Source organism: Prionailurus bengalensis, chromosome A1 (assembly GCF_016509475.1).
Source record: "Prionailurus bengalensis isolate Pbe53 chromosome A1, Fcat_Pben_1.1_paternal_pri, whole genome shotgun sequence".
NCBI classification, from domain to species: Eukaryota; Metazoa; Chordata; class Mammalia; order Carnivora; family Felidae; genus Prionailurus; species Prionailurus bengalensis.
In genome coordinates this window covers 189,179,966-189,195,110 of record NC_057343.1, presented here as the reverse complement: position 1 = coordinate 189,195,110, position 15,145 = coordinate 189,179,966, and the positions used below count along the sequence as shown (strand labels likewise).

Below are 15,145 nucleotides of genomic sequence, written 5' to 3'. Positions count from 1 at the left end.
TCTTGATTTTCTCCTTGTTATCTATTAAATCTATGATCATTGCAGGATCGTTAAATGAATTTTTTAAATGTGTTTAATGCAAGTTTTTTTATCATTTAATGATAGAAGGAGTATATATAAGCTCCAAATTGTTTCTTTTGTATTCACTGATCTTAAGAATAGGGAATATTCCTAGCTAGCACTGAAAAGGTGGTTGTTTCATGATTAATAAGGGAATTAAGGAGCACCTTCTGACATTTGCCAGTTTACACCAAAATTAAAGTTGTATCAACTTAAATTCTCTAGGATTTGAGTTACAGTTGGAAAGCTATTACTCACACTGAGATTAAAGAGGAATTCACCTGTATCTTCTTCCAATACTTATATGGTTTCACTTTTTATATTTAGATCTCCAGTCTACTTGGAGTTTGCTTGATGCAAGTTTGTAAGATGCAACATATATTCTAGTTTTGTCTTTTTCCAAATGACTACCAAGTTGTCCCAGCACCATTTTTAAAAGTCTACTCTTGCCTCAATGATTTGATTAAATTTTAATATCAACTCAGACTGAGTTTGTATTTTTTTTTTCCAAATGCTCACCTTCCACCTGTTAAATTATCAGTTAAAACCTAACTTGGTTTATAGTGGTATCATTAATCAAAGTAACCACATTTAGACATGGGTTAGATCACCGTTGAAAGATCTCAGTAGCAATGAAATTTTTTTTTAATTTTTTTAATGTTTATTTATTTTTGGGAGAGAGAGAGCAGGGGAGTGGTAGAGAGAGAGGGAGACACAGAATCCAAAGCAGGCTCCAGGCTCTTAGCTGTCAGCACAGAGCCCGACGCGGGGCTCGAACCCACGAACCATGAGATCATGACCTGAGCTGAAGTCAGACGCTTCATGGACTGAACCACCCGGGCGCCCCTCAGTGGTGATGAAATTTAAAAATAACTGCAGAGCAGCACCTGGGTGGCTCAGTCTGTGAACTGTCTGACTTGATTTTTGGCTCAGGTCATGATCTCATGATCATGAGATCGAGCCCTGTGTCGGGCTCTGTGATGGGCGTGGAGCCTGCTTAAGATTCTCTCTCTCCTTCTCCCTCTGCTCCTCCCCACCTCAAAAAATAAGAAATAACTAGATAATTGATTAGTTTAAAAGTATAGAATGTTTGTTGGGATCGTGTTTTGCAATATAATACTTCAAAGTTGTTTTGTCTTTAAGAAAATACAGTTCTCTCTATTCTGTGAAATTCTTTTACCCTATAATCCAAGAACATTGTTCCCTGGAAAATAGAATAAAATAAGATCCTAGCATACCTATATTTGTGAAGGCAAAGAATAGATTTTAAACATTTGCAAACTGAATTAGTCTGTCTGCAAAGAACTCATTTTGCTAATTCAGTGGAAAATGGCCTTGGGTTACCTATAGAAAAACAACTGAAGATCTGTGGTGCGAGTCCCTGATTCAGTGAGGTAAAGATTTATTGTTTGTTTGTTTGTTTATTTTTAATGTTTATTTTGAAAGAGAGCACATGCCTATGAGCAGGGGGAGGGGCAGAGAGAGGAGAGAGAGAACTTCCAAGCTGACTCCTGCTGTCAATGTAGAACCTGTCACTGGGCCCAAACTCATGAACCATGACATCGTGGCCTGATCCAGAATCAAGAGTCAGATGCTCAACCAACAGCCACCTAGGTGCCCAGTAAAGGTTTATTTTTAACATAGTTCTCAAAACAACTCGAAGTGAGTTCTCTGGGACTGCCTAAAGCACTGTCATCCTCTTTACAAGTGTCTTAATTCTTTTTTTTTTTTTTTTCAACGTTTATTTATTTTTGGGACAGAGAGAGACAGAGCATGAACGGGGGAGGGGCAGAGAGAGAGGGAGACACAGAATCGGAAACAGGCTCCAGGCTCTGAGCCATCAGCCCAGAGCCCGACGCGGGGCTCGAACTCATGGACCGCGAGATCGTGACCTGGCTGAAGTTGGACGCTTAACCGACTGCGCCACCCAGGCGCCCCAACAAGTGTCTTAATTCTTGATAGCAAGAGGATTAAAAATATTTTAAAATTTAAATTTAATTTTTAAAAATTAAAATTAGTGCCTTTTATGTTAGATAATTTTTTAGTGTACCATTGTAATATTTCTAATATTTAAACTGTTTCTTAGCTAAATGTATTTAGTGGTTGCTGTATAGATTTATATTATGCATCCTATTAGAGTCTAGTTTAGTTTAATACTTTGTAATTCCAGTAAAATATAGAAATTTTGCTTCAGGATAACTGTTTCTTCTTCCTTGGTGCCACCATTGTCATATACATTATATCAATTATATGTTGTAAACTCATCCACAAAGTATTGTAATTAGTCTTTTTTGTCTTTTAAAGAAATTGAGAAAATAATGTATTTATAGAACCATTTCTAAATTTTTTTAACATTTATTTTCGAGAGAGAGCACGAGCAGGGGAGGGGCAGAGAGAGAGGGAGACACAGAACAGAATCCAAAGCAGGCTCCAGGCTGTGAACTGTCAGCACAGAGCCCAACGTGGGGCTCGAACTCACAGACTGTGAGATCATGACCTGAGCCAAAGTTGGAAGCTTAACTGACTGAGCCAGCCACCCAGGTCTCCCTATAGAACCATTTCTAAAGCTTTTCATTTCTCCATGTCGATTTGAGTTACCGTCTGGTATCATTTCCTTCCAGTCCAAAGGATTTCCTTTAGTATGTCTTGTAAGGGAGGTTTGGTAGCACTTTTTCTATCTTTATCTGTGAATGTCTTTATTTTGCCTTCATTTTGAGGTACGGTCTTGCTGCATATCTAATTCTTGGTTGACAGTTTTTTTCTTTCAACATTTTGAGTATGTCATCACACTGATTTCTTTGGCGAGAAATCAGATAATAATAATACTGTTGTTGTTCTGAACCTGATAAGTTGTTTTCCTTCTGTTCGTTCAGATTTTCTCTTTGTCTTTCAACATTTTGACTCTGGTGGTTCTAGATATGGATCTATGTACTTGGGGTTCATTGAGCTGCTTGGATCTTTAGATTAACATTTTTCATCAACATTTTGAAGATTTCAGCCATATTTCTTCAACTATTTCTTCTCTCCCCTTTCTGGGACTCTCAACACATATTGTGAGGGCTCTTCATTTTTCACCATCTTTTTTCTGCTCTCAGTTCTTCAGATTGGGTGTCTATTGCTCTACCTTGAATTTTATTTAATTTTCATGCCAGTTCAAATCTCTTTTCTATGAATTTTTCATTTCAGTTATTGGACTTTTCAACTTTTTCCTTTTAAATAATTTTTGTCCTTTTGTCATGGTTCTCTTTTTTTATTTTTTTTTATATTTTATTTTATTTTATTATTTTATTTTATTTTATTTTAAATATATGAAATTTATTGTCAAATTGGTTTCCATACAACACCCAGTGCTCATCCCAAAAGGTGCCTTCCTCAATACCCATCACCCACCCTCCTGTCCCTCCCACCCCCCATCAACCCTCAGTTTGTTCTCAGTTTTTAAGAGTCTCTTATGCTTTGGCTCTCTCCCACTCTAACCTCTTTTTTTTTTTTTTTCCTTCCCCTCCCCCATGGGTTTCTGTTAAGTTTCTCAGGATCCACATAAGAGTGAAAACATATGGTGTCTGTCTTTCTCTGTATTGCTTATTTCTCTTAGCATCACACTTTCCAGTTCCATCCACGTTGCTACAAAGGGCCATACTTCATTCTTTCTCATTGCCACATAGTACTCCATTGTGTATATAAACCACAATTTCTTTATCCATTCATCAGTTGATGAACATTTAGGCTCTTTCCATAGTTTGGCTATTGTTGAGAGTGCTGCTATAAACATTGGGGTACAAGTGCCCCTATGCATCAGTACTCCTGTATCCCTTGGGTAAATTCCTAGCAGTGCTATTGCTGGGTCATAGGGTAGATCTATTTTTAATGTTTTGAGGAACCTCCACACTGTTTTCCAGAGCGGCTGCACCAGTTTGCATTCCCACCAACAGTGCAAGAGGGTTCCCGTTTCTCCACATCCTCTCCAGCATCTATAGTCTCCTGATTTGTTCATTTTGGCCACTCTGCCTGGCGTGAGATGATATCTGAGTGTGGTTTTGATTTGTATTTCCCTGGTGAGGAGCGACATTGAGCATCTTTTCATGTGCCTTTTGGCCATATGGATGTCTTCTTTTTTTTTTTTTTTTTTAATTTTTTTTTTTTTCAACGTTTATTTATTTTTGGGACAGAGAGAGACAGAGCATGAACGGGGGAGGGGCAGAGAGAGAGGGAGACACAGAATCGGAAACAGGTTCCAGGCTCTGAGCCATCACCCCAGAGCCCGACGCGGAGCTCGAACTCACAGACCGCGAGATCGTGACCTGGCTGAAGTCGGACGCTTAACCGACTGCGCCACCCAGGCGCCCCTGGATGTCTTCTTTAGAGAAGTGTCTATTCATGTTTTCTGCCCATTTCTTCACTGGGTTATTTGTTTTTCGAGTGTGGAGTTTGGTGAGCTCTTTATAGATTTTGGATACTAGCCCTTTGTCCTATATGTCATTTGCAAATATCTTTTCCCATTCCATTGGTTGCCTTTTAGTTTTGTTGGTTGTTTCCTTTGCTGTGCAGAAGCTTTTTATCTTCATAAGGTCCCAGTAGTTCATTTTTGCTTTTAATTCCCTTGCCTTTGGGGATGTGTCAAGTAAGAGATTGCTACGGCTGAGGTCAGAGAGGTCTTTTCCTGCTTTCTCCTCTAGGGTTTTGGTGGTTTCCTGTCTCACATTCAGGTCCTTTATCCATTTGAGTTTATTTTTGTGAATGGTGTGAGAAAGTGGTCTAGTTTCAACCTTCTGCATGTTGCTGTCCAGTTCTCCCAGCACCATTTGTTAAAGAGACTGTCTTTTTTCCATTGGATGTTCTTTCCTGCTTTGTCAAAGGTGAGTTGGCCATACGTTTGTGGGTCTAGTTCTGGGGTTTCTATTCTATTCCATTGGTCTATGTGTCTGTTTTTGTGCTAATGGTTCTCTTTTTTTAATCATTGTCTTGCTTTCATTTAAGTCTTTAAACACAATTTTCTTTAGTTCTTTGAACATGTTTATAGCTGCTTTCAAGTCTTTGCTAGATCTAAAATCGGTGATATTCAGATATTTCTGTTTACTGCTCTTTTTGTTTTGTTTTTTTTTCCTGGTTGTGGGTCAAATTTTTCTGTCTCTTTGTATACCTTACAATTTTTTGTTAAAACTGGACGTTTTAAGTAGAGATGTAACAGCCCTGGATTCTGTCCTCTACCACCACCTTCCCTGCTTGCATTATTTTTCCTGTTGCTTTTTTGCAACTGTTGCTTTTTACCTAGTCTCAAGCTGTACAGTCCATTTTCTCCTGGTGTCTGTGTGGCCACTGACAGCTCTGCTCAGCTGGGTTTTGTTTTTGTCCTTTTCTTGCTGATATTTTTAAGTATGGCTTTCTTGGGGTTGCTCTTGTTTCTGTACAGCTTAGTGGTCAGCCGATAACTGGTCAGAGATTATGTTCAAACAGCTCAAACCAACAAGGCTTCCACCTACTGATCTGTGTGTGGATTTAGAAGTGTATTACAATTTTAGGGAATTTTCAGGTCAGCCCAGCTGGACCCTCTTGTGTCTCCTCAGCATAGGTGCACAGGTTCCTGATAGGACAAGCGTGCATGAATAGCTTTGGTCCTCTTCATTGCTACCAGGCTTGCGCACCATCTCCAGTCCATTAGGGGTACAAGGAGAGCTTATCAGGTACCTCTGTGACTGCCTCTTCTGTCTCCCTGTTACATTTCTGCTTGGTCCATGGGTCCCTTATTTGCCCAGCCAGGGCCACAACCACAGATTAGTAGGACCCCTGACTTTCCCTGTTTGCTTACCACTCAGATTGCTGCTTATTTCTGACAGTACCACTGGGCATGGATTATTTCACCTCCGGTTTGAATCAGCTCAGACTCCTCAAGCAGTGGTGCTGCTGGTTCTTCATGGCCTTCCTTGCTCTATTAGAACTACGGTGTCAAATGATGGGAGGAAGAAGGGGAGCAGGTCCTTGCAAGGAAGCCACAGATTTCACGGCTGTTTTCTGAAGTTCAGTAGTTTTTCACAAGTGTTACTCACTTTGCTGTAAGCTTTTAGTCAATTTTTAGGACACTGAAACAGCTGGTGTTAATCATTTTGTCCAATTTATAGTTATTTTTTACGTTTGCCACATCAGAAGTCCCATCCAGTATTGAGTTTTGATCTGTTCAAATATTTATACATTAAAATTAAACCAGAAAGGATGAGGCAAAAATTAAGCCTTAAAATTGATTACAAATAGAATGAAATTAATGTGATCAAATTGATCACATAGAAAAGATAATTCCAGTAACTTTAAGCACGGTACTCTGGCTGTTTACCCTTAGTAGGATATATTTTAAAGTTACAAAGAACTGCAATGAGGGGTGCCTGGGTGGCTCAGTAGGTTCAGCATGCAAGTCTTGATTTCTCTCATGGTTGTGAGATCGAGCCCTGTGTCAGGCTCTGCGCTGAGCTCGGAGCCTGTTTGGGATTCTCTCTCTCCCTCTCTGCCCCTTCCCTGCTTGTGCACGTGCTCTTTCTTTCTCTCTCTAAGATAAAAAATTAATTTAAAAAATTGTTTTAAAGAACTACAATGAAATCTTGAACTTTACATAGTAGGTTCATCATAGGTACTGATATTCATATAGTAACTTCAGAACTTTTCTGTTAATTTTAGGATAGAGCAAATGAGTAAATATATTGCTGTTACTGGGAACCAGAGTTTTCAGTGTGGGAGAAAGTGAGGAAGAATCTGGTGGTGTTCACTTGTCTGACTGCATACAAGATTTCATGTTTATGTATTCTTTGACTTGTGGCATTTTTGTTTTTTTATTTTTTAAAGTTGTATCTCCTGGATTTCTTACTGAGAGGACCTAAAAACAATGACTTGCTAGTAACAGGGAACATACTAGCATCCAGATCTTGGTTTCTAAATACCATTCCCCATCAAAAGGATCCAGGACTCCTTGGAAAAATGGCTGATTCCAAGGCTGGAGCAGGCGTAGTACAAAGTATCATATCTGGAACACGGTATGCACTGGCAGCAAAGTCCACCCATAGGAACCCCTGGAAGTGAGCTGGGAGATTTAGGAGCCTGGTCTAAATCCTGGAGCCCCTTGGGAGGAAAGGTGCAATCAGCCAAGGGCCTGGACAGGGGCCCCTCTTGCCTTGGTCTGAAGGCTGCACAATGTTGTATTACCCATTGAAGCATTAAGTAACATTCCAAACATTCTGCAGTGTTTGTACACATATGTATTATATAGTTATAATTATATAGTTATGTAATATATACCAAATTAGAGGTGACAAGGTACAGTGCAGTCACAGAAAGGTCACGCAGGGAAAGAAGTGAAAGGTGGCTCTGGGGAGGACATATGGTTTGTGTGACTTTGAAAACCTGGAAAATTTTGTTTTTGGGAAAACAGTTGGGAAGAAAATACGGAAGAGAAACAAGTGCATTCCAAGGTGGGGATGCAAGGTGGGGATGCACAAAGGAATGGAATGAAGGATAAAAGATAAGCATGGTAGGTGTTGAGAGACAGTGAAGAGATCAGACTGTCTAAAGGAAGGACTTGTGTTGGGTGGTAATGAGAGGTAAGGTGGAGTAGATGGGAATACAAGTTTGATGTAGTTAAAAAAAAAAAAAAGAAAACCAAGAGATATCTGATCTTGATTTTCTTACCTGTAAAATGGGTCATTTAATACTTTCATGCTCACATCTGAGAATTGCCCTGCAAAAAGCAAATGAGCTAATGTATGTGACTGCAGATTTTAAGAAGTAACGTGCTATATCCTGATACAAGTTATATTAAATTTTGAACACCAGGCTGAAAAGTTTGCAGTTGGGGTAATAACTGCTGAAATAAACTCCATTCATCACGAGCATTATCTCTTTGGGGTTTTCCTTGACAGCTCCTGTGATGATTTACAATGCAGAATAATGTCACTGTTTCTTCCTGAGTTTTCCATGATGGGGAGGAGTACTGAGTAAAGAGCTCTGTAAAATTTCTTTGGTTTCCATTGTTATGGAAATAAAATTCTAGAGCAGATATTTCTCTGTGAAGCCTCTGGAATGTGTTAAAAGACCTTGTGGAAGGGCACCTACCTGGCTGGCTCAGTCAGTAGAGTATGCAACTCTTGGTCTCTGGGGTCGTGAATGTAAGCCCCACATTGAATATAAAGTTTACTTTAAGGGACCCCTGGGTGGTTCAGTTAGTTAAGCGTCCAACTTCAGTTAGGTGGTGATCTCACATTTTGTGAGTTCGATCCCCTCCACTTTGGGCTCTGCACTGATAGTTCAGAGCCGGGAACCTGCTTTGGATTCTGTCTGTCTGTCTCGCTGTCTGTCTGTCTCTCTCTCAAAAAAAAAAAAAAAAAAAAAAAAAAAAGGACATTGTAGAGACATATGACAGGGCTCCTAACCACATTATACATTATACCAGAACCTGGAACAATTTGAACCTGATAATGCTGCTGAATGTCAACACCACCAGCTCATTTATGTGTGTATGTTCTTGGCATTTAGCATGCTAAATAAGACTCATGATACAGTCTGTGCTTGGATTCCAGTAATATTACACAGTATGCGTGCCGTCTTTTGGAGAAAGAGAATGTTCTGGCAGCAGCATAAACCCTGGTCTTTGTACTGGGATCAAGATAGTCCCTTGGCACAGCTGGGAGTAGTGCAGCTTTCTCCTAAATGTACTATTTTTAGCTGTTTCCAAGGAGATATTCAGCATGATAGTGATAATTGCATTAATCTTCAATTTACACAATCTGTGGAAACAGCAGCTCTTTTCCAGTGTTTACTACTTAATGGGTCACTGAGTTGTGATTTGTCAGCTGAAAAAATAAAATGCTTTCCTTTGAATAATTGGCTTCAGAAATATGATCTGGATCTCTTCCCTCTGCCAGTTCAACCTTTAGTCCTGGTTACAGAGACACTGAGCATAGATAGCATAATGTTTAAACTTGTGGAATCACTATGTTGTACACCTGAAACTTAATGTAACATTGTGTGTTAGCTACACTCAAGTAAAAAAATATAGTTTGAAAAAAAACACTGTGAGCTTTTCCCAGACTGCCTGCTCAGGCTGGCCATCATCATTAATTCCTTCTGGTATACCTTGGATCTAAGTTTTGCCTACTGGTATGTCAGTCAGTGTTCTAAATTTACCAAAGAGTGATTAAACTCTTAACATATGCGCGCGTGCGAGTGCACACACATGCACACACACAACACCCCACACGAGTCTGATCTGGCAGTCTGAGTGATTCATCTGTGTTCATAAAACATTCCTGATGAGTTTGCAATGGAGAACAGATTATAGCTTACAAAGTAGCTTGAAATTAGAGTTAAAACAGAGACTGAAAGTTCAGAAGGGATATTAAACTCTAGTAACTTGATGACTTGTTCTTCTCTAAAGAATTTTTGTTTTTGCAATAGCCTTTTAAAATATATTAAAGACCTTTAGGACCTGTGATGCATTTATTCGTATGATTATGTAATTTTCTCTTTTAACTTATTAATATGCTACCTTACATTAATATGTATTCTAATGTCAAACTTTTCACCGTTAGAACCTAATTGGCCAATTATGCATTTTGTGTGTATGAATTAAAAACCGACCATGAATTTGCTATTATTTATAGGGCTGTAATTTTACCTTAATTAAAATTGTTTTATAATCTTTTTTTCATACCCCCTTCACTCATGTCTCCCACCCCCTAACCCCACCTCTGGCAATTGCCAATCTATTCTCTGTTTCTATGAGCTTGGGATTTTTTTGTGTTTTATTGTTAGGTTCCACATATAAGAAAAATCATATTTATCTTTTCCTTCATTTAGGGTAATGCCCTCGAGATCAATTTATGTTATTGCAAATGGCAAGATTCCATCTTTTTATGGCTGAATAATATTCAGTTGTGTGTATATATACATCACAATTTCTTTTTCTTCTTGTTTTTTTGTTTGTTTTGTTTTTACTAGGCAAAGAACTTTATTAACCTTGTTTCAAACTTTATCCCCAGGCTTCTTCAGCTTAATTCACTGCAAAGAATGAATTGCATATAAGCAAAAACTAAAGAGCTGCATTGTCCCAGAGACTTGGGCTTAAAAATATTAGAGATCCATGAACAGAATTTTAAAAAGCAGTCATAAAATAGCAGCTCCCAGTAACTTCTTCAAGTTTTACCTTCTCCAGAAGCTGACTCAGTTCAGTTTGCTTCATTCTTGGAAGCTTCATCAAAAACTTTCCACAGGATCTGGAACTTCATCCTCCTCCTCCTCTCTGGTAGCTAGTGGTTCTTCTGCATCCGCAGATTGTGCGGGCAAAGCTTTAGCCTGTCTCTTCTTAAACTAGTCAGACCATCTGCACCGCGCTGGTTTAAGATCCTGGGGAGCATTTCTGTTAGCTCCTTTGTCTCAGCATGCCCTGTGATGTTGAAAAGTGTTCACTGCCAAGAATGGCTGGACTTTAGGGTTGTTAAAGTGGATCACTATACCTCGGTTTGTGAACGTATTCGCTTCTTCAATACCAGAGATACTGTTTACCCCCAACTTCTTTAAGGAGAACTGAAGTTTTTTATCATGTCGCCATTCCGTGATCCCCCTTCTTTCAGTGAGCTGCACACTCTGCTTGCAGTTTGGCAAGTTTACCCTGGTTCGTGATAGTTTCTTTCATCTTTTGGGGGCAGAAATGGAACCGAGCAGGGGACTAGGGTTAGCGCTCAGGGAGTCTTGGGCAGAGCAACTGAGCTAAGGTGGTCACACGTGGGGGTGCAAGGTGGTAGCTAGAAGGAGACTGGAATGAGGCCCAGTCCACAATTTATCTCTTCATCCGTTGACTGACACTTAGGTTTCCGTATCTTGGCTATTGTAAATAATGCTGCAGTGAGCATAAGGGTGCATATATCTCTTCAAGTTAGTGCTTTCATTTTCTTTGGCTAAATACCCCGAAGTGGAATATGGGTCCTATGGTAATTCCTGGGTCATATGGTCATATGGTAATTCCATTTTTATTTTTTTAAGGAAACTCCATACAATTTTCCATAGTGATTGTGCCAATTTACATTCCCACCAACAGTGCATAAGGGTTCTTTTCTCCACATCCTCAACATTTGTTTCTTGGTTTTGTTTTTGTTTTTTTAAGTAATAACCATTCTAGCAAGTGTGAGTGTTATTTCATTGTGGTTTTTATTTGCATTTCCCTGATGATTAATGATGTTGAACATCTTTTCATGTACTTATTGGCCATCTGTATGTCTTTGGAAAAAAGTCTGTTCACATCTTCTGCCCATTTTTTAATCTGATTGGTTTTTTTGCTATTAAGTTGTATGAGTTGTTTATATAGTTTGGATATTAACCCTTTATTAGATATATGATTTGCCAACATTTTCTCCCATTCAGTAGGTTGCCTTTTCATTTTGTTCATGGTTTCCTTTGCTGAGCAGAAGATTTTTCAGTTTGATATAGCCCCACTTGTTTATTTTTGCCTTTTTTGCCTTCGCTTTTGGTGTCAGATTCAGAAAATCATCAGCAAGATCTATGTCAAGGAACTTACTGCCTGTATGCTCTTCTAGAAATTTTTTATGGTTTCAGGTGTTACATTAAAGTCTTAATCCATTGTGAGTTAATTTTTGTGTAGCCTGTGAGACAGTGGTCCAGTTTCATTCTTTCACAATGTGGCTGTCCAGTTTTCCCAACACCATCTATCGAAGAGACTGTCCTTTCCCCATTGTATATTCTTGGCTCTTTTGTCATAAATTAATTAACTGCATATGCATGCATTTATTTCTTGCCTCTGTTTTCCATTGACCTATGCGTCAGTTTTTATGCTAATACCATACTATTTTAATTAGTATAGCTTTGTAATATAGCTTGAAATCGGACCATGATGCCTCCAGCTTTGTTCTTCTTTGTCAGGGTTGCTTTGGCTCTTCAGGGTTGAAATAACTTTTTTTGAGTACAGTTGACACACTATGTTACATTAGTTTCAGGTGTACAACATAGTGATCCACCAAGTTTATACATTATGCTATCTATGTTCACCACGATTGTAGCTACCATCTGTCTCCATATATTGCTATTATAATATCATTGACTATGTTCCTTATGCTGTGCCTTTTAATCCTGTGAGTTATTCATTCCATAACTGGAAGCCTGTATTTCCCTCTGCCCTTGACCTGTTTTGCCCAACCCCCTACACCCCTCCTCACTGGTAGCTGCCAGTTCTCTGTATTTATAGGTCTGATTCTGCTTTTTGTTTGTTGATTCATTTGTTTTTGTTTAGGTTGCACTTATGACTGAAATCATATGGTATTTGTCTTCCTCTGTCTGACTTATACCACTTAGCATAATACGTGCTAGGTCCATCCATATTGTCTCAAATGGCACTATTTCATCCTTTTTATGGCTGCATAATATTCCACTGTGTATATATAACATATCTTCCTTATCTATTCATTTAGGTTGCTTCCATATCATGGCTGTTTTTTGAAAACCTCCACACTGGCTGTACCAGTTTACATTCCCACCAACAGTGTACAAGGGTTCCTTTTCTTCACATGTTATTTCTTATCTTTTTGATTTTAGCCATTCTAGCAGGTGTAAGATGATGTCTCATTTTGATTTACATTTCCCTGATGATTAGTAATGTTGAGCATCTTTTATGTGTCTGTTGGCCATCTGTATGTCTTCTTGAAAAGATTTTTAGCCGAACTTGTTACGGAGTTTTCTTTGCTTCCAGCATCCAACTCCCCTTCCTAGCTGGAAGAATTCTTCTGCATTGTAGTCTTGTTCAGGGGTCTTACCCCATGTTCCTCATTCCATTCTCTGACAGCCAAGGCATGTGAGCTATGCTTGGCTTATTGGATGCTCCTAAGCAAGACTTTGAATTTCGATTGGGGCAAAGAAAAGGAAATAGTTAGGATTTATTTGCTCCTATTACAGCCCTTCCACTAAAAGATAGTTAGGGAAGCCTAATTGAGCCTGGGTGGCTCAGACAGTTAAGCATCTGGCTCTTGCTTTCGGCTCGGGTCATGGTCTTGTGGTTCGTGGGTTCAGGCCCACATCGGGCTCTGTGCTGATGATGTGGAGCCTGCTTGGGATTCTCTCTCTCACTCTCGCTCTCACTCTGTGCTCCCCCGCCCCCCCCCCCCCGGAAAATAAATAAATAAATAAAAAGACAGTTAATGCTTTCTTGCTTCTTGACTTAACAGAGCTGCCTTGAATCCTGCCCATTTTCTAAGCCTGTGTTTTTAGGCCTCCCAGTGATTCTGTGAGTACCAGTATCTTTCCATTGAATCTTCCCTCTTTAAAATTTTTTTACCTGGGGCGCCTGGGTGGCTTAGTTGGTTGAGCGTCCGACTTCAGCTCAGGTCATGATCTCACATTCTGTGAGTTCGAGCCCTGCATCAGGCTCTGTGCTGACAGCTCAGAACCTGGAGCCCGCTTCAGATTCTGTGTCACCCCCTCTCTCTACCTCTGCCCCCTGCTCATGCTCTGTCTCTCTCTCTCTCAAAAATAAATAGAAACATTAAATTTTTTTTTACCTAAGATACAGTCTTTTTTGCTTGCATCCATAAATTGTGATACCATAGAGAACATTACGACCTCTCTCCTAGGTAATACTAGGTAACGAAGTGTCACCATATTCTTATATTTTGATTCCCATCACCATCACCCATATTATTTTCTTGTATTCCCTTAGAATAGCCCTGTTCCAGATATGTTATATTTTAGAATGAATTATTGTATCTGTCGTATATCTGACACATAGTAGATACCATAAAAATGAGATTGATTTTATACTCAATCAATTGATTTTATACCTTTTAGTTTCTTTACTGAGCTTCATCATCTAGAGTATAATAATGCATTTGGGAAGCACCCTGGTCTCAACAGTGTATTTACAAATCTATAGACATATTTTTACTTTGGTTCCTAATCTTTTTTTATATATACATTTTTTAAAGCATTTATGTATGTATGTATGTATGTATGTATGTATGTATGTATGTGTGTGTGTATTTATTGTGAGGGCCGGGGGGGGAATGAGAGAGAATGGATATCCCAAGCAGGCTTCACGCTGCAGCACACAGCCCAACACGGGGCTCCATCTCATGAACCGTGAGATCATGACCTGCGACGAAATACAGAGCTAGACGCTTAACTGACTGAGCCAGCCAGGCACCCCTCTTTGGTTCCTAATCTGAAGAGTCCTAGTTGTTTAGGCTCCATGCTTTTCCTGTGCATGAAATAAGCTGCTAACTGTATTTCCTCCCTTTGAAGTTTTTATTTAGTCGGGAGCTCTCGTCATGATCCTAGAGTCATGGGTTCAAGCTCTGTGTCAGGCTTTGTGCTGAGCAGAGAGCCTGCTTAAGGTTCTTTCTCTCCCTCTGCCCCTCTCCCTCACTTGCATGTGTGCGCTTGCTCTCTCTCTCTCTCTCTCTGTCTCTCTCTCTCAAGCTCTTTCAGAAGGTGGCAGGCAGGCACTTCTGCCAACTCTGCTTGAGCCGACCGTATTACTAAGATGTTTAGGTCTGGAAGCAAACCACACGGGGATAGCATGTGCATCTTTGCAGAATAACGTTCACTCTGCCTTTGAGTATGATGGGTGCTTGGCCATCTGTGTGAATTTCTGAGTTGTTAGAAGCAGCTCAGAAACTAAAGATTTATTTATCTCGGTTTCTTCAGACTTCCTTGTGTTATCCTGTTAACAGAATATTGCCCTGACCCTGCAGATGGGCTTTGTTCCCTGTAACACACTCTACCAGCATTCTGTAGGTCATCTTTATCATGTAAACCACACTTGTAGTTCAGTATATATTAAATAACTTATTTTACAGAAAAGTAATAGCTCGTATTTATTGTGCCCTTATTTACCCGGCAGTGTATTGGGTGCTTTATGCACCTTATCACTTTAATCCATACAACTATAAAGCCTCATTTTTTAGAGGAAGAAACTAAGGCTTAGAAGGATCGGGAACTTGTCCAAAATACATTTAACAAGTAGCAGATTCAGAATTTGAATTTGCAGAGGTGTGCATGCCAGTGGGTATGTTGTTTAGTTTTATTTTGAGTAAAGAGAAATTAAATG

General features: G+C 39.4%; 1 protein-coding gene across 2 annotated transcripts in view; it reads left to right on the top strand.

The window, feature by feature from the left end:
* TTC1 (tetratricopeptide repeat domain 1) overlaps nucleotides 1–15,145 on the top strand; it is a 47,210-nt gene that overhangs the window by 11,357 nt on the left and 20,708 nt on the right. The gene's annotated exons all lie outside the window — the stretch shown is intronic.